We start from the raw sequence: 13187 nt of genomic DNA on the forward strand, positions 1-13187 counted from the left end.
ATCGAACCGCCTTTTGACCCAGCTATCCCACTTTTAGGAATATACCCCAAGGACACCATAGAACGTCTCGAAAAGGAGAAATGCACCCGCATGTTTGTGGCAGCATTGTTCACAATAGCGAAGATCTGGAAACAGCCCAAGTGTCCGTCAGAGGACGAGTGGATTAAAAAACTTTGGTACATATATACTATGGAATACTACTCAGCCATAAGAAATGATGACATCGGATCATTTACAATAACATGGAAGTTTTGTGCTTTTATACTTCATTGTTACCTGTGTGACTCTGGACAAGTTAACTGCTGCACACCTCATTTTCCTTTCCATGAAGTGGAAATGATTTTTCTTTTCGAGTGACTATGGTGATTCAATAACGCGAGTAAGCAATATGCTTAGTGCCTGGCCCCACATGGACTCTGCATTTGCTAGCTCTGCTTATCACTCATTACTTTACTAATGATAATAACTCTGACTTTACAGTATTGGGCAGAGCACCAAAGCCATACCTGTTGCTGTCACTACCTATGTTGGGTACATAAAATGTAATAATCCATAAAATTCATACTAAGAAAAGGAAAACGGAACCTTGAAAATGGAACACAATTACAAAAGATATGGTATTGGAGAAACCCTTGTTTAAGATATCACACAGGATAATTGATTTGTCTCTCTTCTGTGTTTCCTCCTTCTTCAGCCTTCCTTCTGTCCCCAGGTTTCCTTCTCAGCTTTCTTCCATGAGCCAAATCCTACCCACAACTTTCTAGACTGTCTTCATCCCTCACTGTCTGATGTAGAGGAAAAGGTTTTACAAATGGTGAAGTAACCCTTTATAACATATGGCCCTATTCCCTTACACACAACTGATTGTAGCAAGGCTTGAAAACTGAAACAAAGTTCTTCAAAAACCTTGAAAGCTCAGTCACTTAAGTGTTACAGTTAAACTAAAATGTCACAATGGAAATAAAAGCGACAACTGATTAATTTATTACTATGTGGCACCTATTGGCTAATAGCTATATGAGAGTATTGTATAATCTAATTATTTTTACTTATTTGAACATGAAAGGGCCATCACAACTAACATGTGACTTTTATTAATTCAGAATCTTTGATTTAAAGATAAAACTTAAATTTGATTATAAAACCTAAAAATTTCAGACCAGGAAATAGAAAAAAATAATACTCTTGCTAATCGACTTTGGGCATTCTTGGGTAAGCTCTCTTCTCCTCTCTACTCCTTGACTTACAAATCTGTAAATTGATATGTCTGAGACATCTTAACAATTTTAGGTTCCTAGAATTGTATGTAACCCCTCAATAGATTTCCCAGTCCAACAGGCATTTTCTACACCTCCCTGGGAAATTCCTGGGATATTTTAATTCAAAAAGGCAACTAGAGGGTTATGGATTATGTGAGTCTATGAATGAAAAATGCCTATCACTCCTCATTCCTCTTTCAAGGCACACATTGCTAATTAATTACTGTGCTTATTTATGTCAAGACTGGATGAGGTTCATTATTCCAGCAATATTCAGAACTGACATGTGAGATAAAACTTACTTATCAACACATCTACCCAGTGATACAATGCTACCCTAGAGAAAAGTTGTAGGATTCACAAGCCCCATTTGAAATACAGCGTTTTCTAAATTCCGGCTTTATGTTTTGTAATAATCCATAAAATTTATACTAAGAAAAGGCTGTTATGGCAGATGCATGCATCACTTTACAGAGTTTAGCAAAAGCTAAATCAAGCCCCAAGTTTTTCCTGCCTTCTTTTCTACCCGATTCTTTTCTATTCTTCTTAAGTAGCCAGGAGATTCACTGCAAGGACTCTGGTTTTATATTCAACTTGGAACATGATTATACAATGTCTCTTAGAATTGAATGGGTTTCTTTTCTTTGTAGGTGTTGGTGAAAATGTAAGAAGGTAGAAAAACCTTAGAAAGTGGACATGTGAGAGCAATTGTGATTAATGATCTAAAAATTTAGTGTTGTTGATGATGGAGACGTTTGCAAAGCTCAGACTTCAGCTGCTCTGTCTTTCACAGCTATAACAAACATAGCAACGTTGTTTACCAATTTCTGAAAGATTAAAAATAAAATTTTTCTTCTGGAATTTGGCAGCAATTCATTAGAAGATATAGATGGTAATGCTTTTCTATAATCTAGTTTAAATTAATTAAATACTTTTACTTCTGAAGTTAGTATGATGGCAGTCCAAATTTCAGATAATTTCTTGAACAGAGAGAGATAAGCAAGGGACAAAGAAAATGACCGAATTTCTAAAGCAAAACAAAAAGAAAATATTCTGGAGAGAAGGTTGCTGTGCATACCGATTCAAGCAGGGATTTGGGAGTTACTGATGAAAATCTATAGTCATCACCCTATGCACCAATGTCACCAAAAGGGAAAATGAGAAAGCAGAGTCAGGGCTCCAGAGACTTCGGATTGAAATATAAATTAAATGTAATCACGCCATGTGTTACCACCTCTGCTCCCGCACAGCTCAAAACCCATTTCAGTATAAACACAGTGCCGTGCTGTTCCATCTGTAACGCATTGACCTCAGAGGGAGGAAAAAAAAAGAACTGTTTTCATGACTGATGCTTACTCTTGCTTAAGGAAATATGATTGGGAGATCAGTTTTTGAACAGTGTTGAAATTAAAATAAGCTCTTCAAATCTGAAAGAATATAATCAATCAATCTAGCACAATACCTGTCTTTTGCTTCCTCTCTTTGTCTCCTCTCCTTTCTTGCTCTATCTTTTTTTTTATTCTTAAGATATAATTGCCAAAATATTGCATAAGTTTAAGATATGCAGTGGTTGGCTTGAAACATTTATATACAGTGTGTCTGTAAAGTCATGGTGCACTTTTGACTGGTCACAGGAAAGCAACAAAAGACGGTAGAAATGTGAAATCTGCACCAAATAAAAGGAAAACCCTCCCAGTTTCTGGAGGATGATGTGGTAGCATGTGCGCATGCGCAGATGATGACGTAACACCGTGTATACAGTGGAGCAGCCCACGGCCATGCCAGTCGAGATGTGGACGGTACAGAGGAAAGTTCAGTGTGTTCTGTGGCTCGCTAAATTCGAATTCGTGACCAAAGTGCAACGGAATATCGGCGCGCTCATAATGAAGCGCCATGACATTAATCACTTAAAACAGAGAATCACAGACGTTATTCACTCTGTTACACCAGACGTCCTTACCCGTGTGTAGCAAGAACTTCACTATGGTTTGGATAGGTGTAGGGCAACAAATGGAGCCCACATCGAACTGCCTGAATAGGTATAAAACTGGGAGAGTTTTCCTTTTATTTGGTGCAGATTTCACATTTCTATCGTCTTTTGTTGCTTTCCTGTGACTGGTCAAAAGTGCATCATGACTTTACGGACACACTGTATTGTAAAATGATGGCCACCATAGTTAGTACCCTTATAATGCCACATAATTATCTTTCCTATTTTAAGATGAGACATTTAAGATCTAGTCTGTTAGCACCTTTGAGGACTAAAACTCGGTGTTGTTAACTATAATCACTATGCTGCTCACTACCTCTCTAGAACCTGTCTTCTTGTTGCAAGTTTTTACCCTTCAGCTCCTAGTAACCACCATTTTACACCCTGCTCTCAGTCAATCTACCAAATGTTGAGGTTAACAAAATTATCTTAAAACCTAAGAAAAGGATAAGACTGATAAGAAGAGATTAGCAGAAATAAATACAAAGGGACATGAAACTATTATCTTCAAAATAATGATAGGATCAATACCACAGGAAAAGATGTTGGTTGATATCACTCACCATCAGGGAAATGCAAATCAAAACCACAATGAGATATCACATCACACCTGTCAGGATGACTGTTGTCAAAAAGACAAAACATAGCAAGTGTTGGCAAGGGTGGGGAGAAATGGGAGCCCTGTACCTTTGTAGTGGGATTGTAAAATGGTGCATCTATTACAGAAAAGAGTATGCAGATTTCTTCAAAACAGTAAAAGGAGAAATAATACACAATGTACAAATTCCACTTCTGGGTATGTTTTAGGTAGGATTTAGGAAAATGCAATCATAAACTATAATCAGATTTTCAATAATTAAAATGTCTGAGGATACCAACTGTGGACAAGGATGTGGAGAATCATGAACTCTCATACTCGACTTGTGAGCTGTTAATTGGTAGAACAGCTGTGGGCAATCTTTGGTAGATTTTTGGATAGGCTCACTTCAATGGTACATGTAGTCAGAAAGCCTGGGTCTAAATCCTTCTCATCCAATTATCATAAACTCTTGATTTGATTTTCTTATTTGTAAAATGAGGATAATGATTAAGGCTACTTCATTAGAATGCTATGAGCATTAGATCTGTTAATAAGTGTAACATCTGTAAAGTCTTAGAACAATGCCTGATTGATCTGGGAAGATGACACAGGGAATTTCAAATCTTTTAATATTTCTTTTTACTTTCTGTTAATTGAAAAACATTTGAAGCAAACTGGGTAATGGTAAATTTTGCAAAGCATATGTAGAGTTACAGGCATTAATATTACTCACTTGAATGGTTTAATATATGAAAGTTTAAATTTATCACAATGAATTATAACATCTATTTTCTTACACTGGAGCTAATTTATTTACTCACCTGTTGGCCCCAGAAGTACTTAGCTTTGTAATCCTACTACCTTTAAAACCATAAGATTTACTTTCAGCATAGGTTTTGAGTGTATATCACAATTACAGACTGACATTCCATGCACGTATAAATGTCCATTTAGTTTGATCAGACATGAATGCTAAAATTAAACTCAGATTACTAAATAATACTAATATAAAATGTTTAGTTCCTTAATCCCATTTAACATCAGTTAATTTTACTAGAATTTTGCCTATATCATTTTTTTGGTAAACTTTCTTGTTTAGTCACTCCACACTTTAGCCAGATTTAAAAATAGATAGCCTAAAGTCATGCAGTTGGAGATAAACTTCTTCTTTGATACAACTGTAAATGTTGGTTTTGAAATGACTCATCATATCATCAAGTTACCAATATATTTTCATTCTTATTCTAGTGCCCCAGATTCCATTATTGGTTATATTGTTTTGGGGGAAAAATGTTGTATCATTATATCATAAATCATCTCTGAAGCATTTTCCAGAAATCAATGAACAAAATCATGTAATTTCAACATTTTCCTTAAAAGTAAATTGAGTTGTCAGACCGAATGATCTGGGAATTAAGGGAACAAAACTGAAAATTGTTCTCCGAGAAAGAGCTAGAGAGCAAGCGAGAGAGAGAGGAGAAATGGAGAAAACTGATAAACTATTAGTTCAGAAAAAAGGTTTTCCGAGTGCAGCCTCTTGAGTGCAGGATGTCATGAAGCTGAGAGGCAGTGTGTTGAAATCCACAACTAAAGTACGCAATGGCAGCAAGAAATATGAGCAAATATTTGTCAAATGGCTTGTAAATAAAATGTGTCTGGGCCCTGGCCGGTTGGCTCAGTGGTAGAGCATTGGCCTGGCGTGCAGGGGATCCAGGTTCGATCTCCGGCCAGGGCACATAGGAGAAGTGCCCATTTGCTTCTCCACCCCCCCCTCCTTCCTCTCTGTCTCTCTCTTCCCTTCCCGCAGCCAAGGCTCCATTGGAGCAAAGATGGCCCGGGCGCTGGGGATGGCTCCTTGGCCTCTGCCCCAAGCGCTAGAGTGGCTCTGGTCACGGCAGAGTGACGCCCCAGAGGGGCAGAGCATCGCCTCCTGGTGGGCAGAGCATCACCCCTGGTGGGCGTGCCAGGTGGATCCCAGTGGGGCGCATGCGGGAGTCTGTCTGACTGTCTCTCCCCGTTTCCAGCTTCAGAAAAAAAAAATGTGTGTGTTGATATTTCTTGAAATACAAACTCAGATTAATTGTTCTTTAGCTATTAGGAAATAATTTTCTTTAAAGGATTTTTTCACATATTCACATACAGTTACAGTGACCTTGTTTTTCTGGGAAGTGGCATTAGAGGAGAGACTTATTATTTTTGAGCTCTATGTTTGATATAGTCTCATCGTCTCTTTGTTATTCTGTCCTTTATTTCACTTGCCCACAGAGATACATCAGCAAAAATATTGCTAGGAGAGGTATGTGAGAGTCTACTGCCTATGTTTATGGTTTTGCGACTTACATTTAAGTCTTTTATCCATTTTGAGTTTGTTTTTCTGAATGGTGTAAATTGGTAGTCTAGTTTCATTTTTTTTTTGCATGTACCTGTCCAATTATTCCAACTCTATTTAATAAAGAGTCTGTCTTTACTCCATTGTACACTTTTGCCTCCTTTGTCAAACATTAATTGATCTTTCAGGGGTGGGTTTATTTCTGGGTTCTCTGTTCTGTTCCACTGATCTGTATGTATGCCTGTTCTTATGCCATTACCAGGCTGTTTTGATTACAATGGCCTTATAGTATAGCTTGATATCAGGAAGTGTGATACCTCCCACTTTGTTCTTTATTTTCAAGATTGCTGAGGCTATTTGGGTTCTTTTTTAATTCCAGATAAATTTTTGGAATATTTGTTCTAGATCTCTGAAGTATGCCATTGGCATTTTAATAGGAATTGCACTGACTATAGATTGCTTTGGGTAGTATGTACATTTTAATTATGTTAATTCTTCCTATCCATGAACATGGTTATATGCTTCCATTTGTTTGTATCTTCCTCAATTTCCTTTTTCAATATCTTATAGTTTGCCGAGTATAAGAATTTACCTCCTTGGTTAAATTTATTCCCAGGTACTTCATTTTTTTGTGATATTGTTGTAACAGTGAAGTGTCTCTTTTTGACAGTTTATTATTGGTGTGTAAAAATACCGCTGATTTCTGAATATTAATTTTATACCCTGCCACCCTGCTGAATTCATTTATCAGGTCCAGTACTTTTTTGGCTGGCACTTTAGGGTTTTCTATGTACAGTATCATGTTGTCAGCAAGTAATGACAGTTTACTTATTTTCCAATTTGGATGCCTTTTTAAAATTTCTTCTTCTTGTCTGATTGCTGTGACTAGAACTTTCGGTACTATGTGGAATAAGACTGGTGAAAGGAGGCACCCCTGTCTTTTATATTTACAGCACAATTATTGTTCAACATTTCACAGCTACACAAGTAGTCAGTAAAGAGGACCAGGGTGAAAGCTATTCCAGGGTCAGCACCTTCCACAAGACTTTCCTTATTTATCTTTAGATATCTTTTTTATCTTTTTTTTTAATGGATCATAGATTGTAACTCACTTTTAAGAATAAAGTTGAGAATGATGAATAAGAAATGATAGGCCTGGGCCCATTGTTTCAGCAGTAGAGTGTCAGCCAGATATGTGGAAATTCCAATCAGGGCACACAGGAGAAATGACCATCTGTCTCTCCACCCCTCCCCTTCTCTCTCTTTCTCTTTCTCTGTCTCTCTTTTTCCCTTCCCCTCCCATAGCCATGGCTTGTATAGTTTGAGCAATTTGGCTCCACGGTTTGTCTCAGGTTCTGAAATGACTCTGTTTCGAGCAATGGAGCAGCCACAGATGGGCAGAGCATCACTTCTTAGTGAGCTTGCTGGGTGGATTCTGGTTGGGGCTCATGTGGGAGTCTGTCTTTTTGCCTCCCCGCCTCTTACTTAATAAAAAATAAATAAAATAAATTATAATTCATATGAGATACAAAATACTCTGAATAATTTCTAAGATATACTAACTATTGGTTGTTTGCAGAAAAATTTTGTTTTTCTCAATTTTAGCCAGCTAATCACTTGGTGATGACACTTTGGGACTGCAGGAAAAAATATGGGATTTTCAACACTGGACTCTCAACATTGCTCTCTCCCTACAACCCCACTAAAATGTCAGTAAACCCTTCATACAGGCACATGTGTACAATGACAAAAGTAAATGAGAAAGAAATAACTATAGACTAGAGATGTCAACAGAATGCTGGAAGATAAAAAACAGATGGTCAGGTAGTCACTGACATAGCCAAGCAGAGAAAGCTAAACATGTATGCCCATAACTTTTCTCAGCGAGAAGCAATCCAGCCAGTATGCACAAGGCCATACAAGTTTCATGCATAAAGATATCAGACACTTGTGATTGTAGGCCTTGATGAATGGATCTGAAAAATACAATTGCTTGGAAATCTATTGACGTAGCCTTAGGCTCCCACAGATCTCATCACTCACGCCCTGCTTCTCTCTCATTCACATACGTATGTATGCAGCTAGAAGTCACCTCTCCAACCAGAATGCAGACAGCAGTTTCATTCTCTGGGTAAATTGTGCCTGGTAAGCCCTATCCTCAAGCACCAAGAAACAGGTGTGGCAACATCTTAACAACAGTCACTTTGGGATTTGAGAAGTCCTAATAAATAACAAACCTCTTTCCTTATCTGAGTTTAGAACCACCTGAGATACAGACATACTTGAGACAGGCGAAAATCAAAAGACAAGCTTTATGATGGGGATGGACTATTTAGTCAGATGTGCCTTTAGATGTTAAACTTAACAACAACAACAACGAAAGTCTTGATGATTCTTCTCCCAAGGATTCCATTAACTGATTTACTCTGTCAAAATGAAAACGGTGACATGCTAGGCTGGCCATGTAGGTTTCTCTGCTGCAAAATTGAAGGCCCATGAACCTCAGGCGATGAGTCCCCGGTTACCTCTGATTCACTCGCCCTAATCAGGTAATGGAATTGGTGAGAGGGAAGGAGAGAAGTCCCCTAACAACACTGTAGGTGACACAGAAGTTAAGTATTGAATCTGATCCCCAGCCTCTTTCTTGCACTAATTCTCAGAAAGCTGGCATCCAGACAGAGGGGCACCCTCACCCTCACTTCCAGCCCACCCCAGGGAACAGATTTTTAAACTTTTCTTTAGTGAATTTAAGTGCTTCAATGAAAATGCCAAGAGACAATAAACATTTTTTTTTTCTGTAGGATTATTAACACGTCACTATTTCTTTCATCTGTGTTTTTATGTTTCTTTTTCATTTTTTTTTATATCAAATGCAAAATGAGAACCTTAGGCTGAAACTCATTCCATTTGGATCTTTATTGTTTACTTCTGCTGGGTGAAGTGTTTCCCCTGCCATAGCTGTCTGTTGGTCTGCGAACTTCCCAGCCAGCCCCATGCCCTCTTCAGTCCTGGGAGTCATCATTCCTCACCCACAATATTATGATTACACTCAGCCTCCAGAATGGTCCATTTTGGGGGGACATTACAACACTGCTTGCTACTGATTCTTTCAAAGCCTGAATCTGCCTCGGCAATTATGGTACATAGACTACCATTTACCAAACCCCTAGAAGGCTTTTCTGCATCCATACATCATTTATCTCTGCTTGTTTGCTTACATTCTTGCTTCATTTCTTTACCTTATTTTAAAAGTAATAGATGCTCATTACAGTAAATATAGAAAGACTACCAAAAAGGCAAAAATAAAATTACCTGTATTAGCTCCACTCAGATAGAGGTGAAGCACTTTGAATACTTCAGTACGCATTTTTCCAGCCGAGTTTTGACTTTGCCTCTCTACCAATCCAAATTTGGTCCTAAAAGCATGTTTACTACGAAGGAATTATGATCTTATCACTCATTAGCTTTTTGTTTTGAAAACTGCATGGATGTTTCAAATACAGAATTCAAAGTGGTTGGAAATATATAGAAAAGTATTGCAATGATAATATAGATCCATCTTGAATCATAGTCGAACACTGAAGTACAGGAGATAATTTGCTCAACATTCTTATCAATTAGCTGGGCAATACAATAAAACCACAAATCCTTTATACAGTTTATAGGCCATAAAACTACATAAGAATATCAACCTAAAATAAAACAGAAAACAGCTAGCATTGTCAGCAGTGAAATTTGAGATGAGAAAATATCAATACTGTTTTTAAATTATATTGACACAGTAAAAAATTTTACAATGCCGAAAACAACTTGGTATAATTCTTATTTCCTAACACTGGCCGGCCCAAGAATCAATTCTGATTGACAAAACTAATTTTTGAAAAAAATTACTTATTTGTGGTTTGTTTCCTATGAGACTATTTTTCTATCAGTTACATTTGGAATATATAATATGAAGGACTGTAGAGCACCAAAACAGCAGAAGCTACCATCAGCCAGACTTAAACAAAAATTTGGTAAATTAAGCAATCCTCATTGTACACTGTATCAGAAAATAACTGTTTCTGGTGACAAGCATGCTTAAACTGCCCTATTCAAAATATTGATCAAATAACTACATTTGTTTAGTTGGGTCATCATAAAAACACTTTTTTTATATATATCTTTTTTTCTGAAGTTGGAAACAGGGAGGCAGTCAGACAGACTTCTGCATGCGCCCGACTGGGATCCACCCGGCATGCCCACCAGGGGGCGATGCTCTGCCCATCTGGGGCGTTGCTCTGTTGCAACCAGAGCCATTCTAGCGCCTGAGGCAGAGGCCATGAAGCCATCCTCAGTGCCCGGGCCAACTTTGCTCCAATGGAGCCTTGGCTGTGGGAGGGGAAGAGAGAGACAGAGAGGAAGGAGAAGAGGAGGGGTGGAGAAGCAGATGGGCACTTCTCCTGTGTGCTCTGGCCAGGAATCAAACCCAGGACTCCTGTATGCCAGGCCGACGCTCTACCACTGAGCCAACCGGCCAGGGCCAAAAACACTTTTTGATAAAAATTCATCAACATTGGTTTAATTTGGTTAAAATATTCCTTAAATATACTGAGAGGTACAGTTAAAGGGTTCTGGGTCAAAAAAGCAGTATAACATGGCCAGGTCAAAATTTCATATATCACTGGTTTCCCATTCATGCTGAATTGTAAGTGTAATGCTGTATATTTTATTTGGTCTCCAAAGGTTCTACTGATATGCTAAGGTTGTGGGTTTGACCCCTGGGTCAGGGCACATAGAAGAATCAACGAAATAATTGGGACAACAGATCAATGTTTCTTTCTCTCTCCCCAGCTTCTGCTCTCTATGAAACCAATCAATAAAAAAAATAAAAAATTATAAACAGTTAAAAATCATTAAATAGAATTCCACACATATTCTACCTCTAATCTTATCTATTTCAGACTGATAAATTTTTATTTAAAATACTGTCATTTTCTTCATCTTAAAGAAACGTAAGAAATCATGACTAATGTTGTTGAACCTGTTTGTGCCTTTTTCTGCTCATACTCTCATAACTTGTTACAAAAAGTTCTGTCACACTGCTGATATATTCCTTCCATTTGTAGTTTTCAAGTCTCCAGAAAGACCTGACTGCAAGCCTACCTCTGCCATGTATTAGTGGCAGGGTTTCCATTTTAAAGTTACTTAATCCTCATTGTTTAAATTTTCCCCAGGGTAAAATTGGGGAAATCATCTTACCAATATCCTTTATGTTGCTGTATGGACCAAGGAGATCATTTATAAAGCTACTTAGCACTGTGTTTGGTAGATGGTACATGAGTAATAAATGCTGAGTTATTACTAGTGTCAGTATCTTTAACAAAATTAAGGTTCATTCCTAAATCCATACAATGTTCTCCTTTTGGAGTGGCTTTCAACTAGGAACTTGACCTTTCTATCAGTGACAACCTCCCGATGACAACATGCCCCTCTAGAAAAGAGGAAACACGGCAGGAAACAGCTGGTATGGAGTCCTACTTCCCACTTCATGGGTGTGAGATGCCCTGAGCTATATAATCACTGCCCTCTTGAGCCATGCACAAACGATCATTTTGTGTGCTGGCTGCTCCACTGTCCTCTGTCAGCCCCCAGGGAGAAAAGCCAGGCTTGCAGAAGGAGGCTCCTTCAGAAGGAAGCAGTGTTGAAAGCTCCCTGAGTCAAGATGAGTGGAGAACCATCCCAATAAACACACTTAGGATAAAAAACAAATGAACAAACAAAAACAGAAAAATGAGTAAACTAGATGAGTGATTGGAGTAAATATAAATAAACCTTAGAGTAAAAAAATCACATTTTACAAAAGATGTAAAATGGCCATGCAGCTATGGAAATATTTATAGAAAGGTACAATAATATTTGCAATATATTTTGTACAGAATAACGTCTTCTATAAGACAATAGTGATAATGGAATACAGTACAACTTCTAACATCAGCATGGTTCTGTATACCACTATAAGACAATTGGTGAGAGATTATTTATGTATGTTGATACTATAATCTGTATGCACAAAGAATCAATGGCACTATTAGCTGCAGAATTTGGACTTCTCATGCAAAAACATAAGGTTAAAGACATTTTTTTAGGCAATTTTGTTAAATCACATGTACTTTTCATGAAAATTTGTTGCAGTAGAAATTACTGTTTAATTTCCAGTTGGTTTGGCTTTAGAATTGTTCAAAGAAAGATCTAGCAGAGTATCATCTAAAAACCATGTTCAGTTTTCAGGGTTATCTTTAAATGCAACCTTTAAATTGGGTAGTTTGTAGGAGATATCAATGATATGCACAGATCTCATCAAATGCACCCTTATCAAAAAGGCACAGCTATAATCAGTGCTACTGATCAATGCTTATCTCTTACTTGGTGGAAGGTCAAAAAAGTGGAATAAAAGTAATAGGAAATAGGATACATTTTTCCCAGCTAATGTCTTCATGAATAGCTAGTAAATATAGTACATTTAAGCCTAAATATTACAGTATTTTTATTCTTAATTTTCATGGAAAAACAACAGATCTATTTGTTGATACAAATGTTCCATATAGAAGTCTCAATCTCTTGATTTTGCAGGTTCATGATTCCAAGAGGATCAGTCTAAAAATACCTTCATGTTCCAAAATAGCAAATATGGTTATTAAGTAATGTAGTTGTTTGTATATTTACAATTTAGCATTATTCCAAAGATAATGTCAGCCCCTAAGTTTTCTACCTGCCCCCAAATACATTTCAAAGAATATGTCCTAATTTTCTTTGTTGCCTATTTTAATTGCTTGGGGCATCTATCTATCTGTCTATCTATCTATCTATCTATCTATCTATCTATCTATCTACCATCTATCTACCTATTTACTACCTACCTACTTACCTACCTACCTACCTACCTACCTATCTATTTATCTATATATCCATTCTCTCTCTTCCATATATATCACATTTGGCATCATATTTAATGCCACATTCTCATTTCTTCAAGTAAAGTTAGTTTTT

At 37.4% G+C, this 13187-nt stretch overlaps 1 pseudogene; it reads left to right on the forward strand.

The window, feature by feature from the left end:
• Positions 1-8546: 8546 nt before the first annotated feature.
• On the forward strand, positions 8547-11845 carry LOC136335617 (small ribosomal subunit protein eS27-like; annotated as a pseudogene).
• The last annotated feature ends 1342 nt before the right edge of the window (positions 11846-13187 follow it).

Source organism: Saccopteryx bilineata, chromosome 4 (genome assembly GCF_036850765.1).
Source record: "Saccopteryx bilineata isolate mSacBil1 chromosome 4, mSacBil1_pri_phased_curated, whole genome shotgun sequence".
NCBI lineage: Eukaryota > Metazoa > Chordata > Mammalia > Chiroptera > Emballonuridae > Saccopteryx > Saccopteryx bilineata.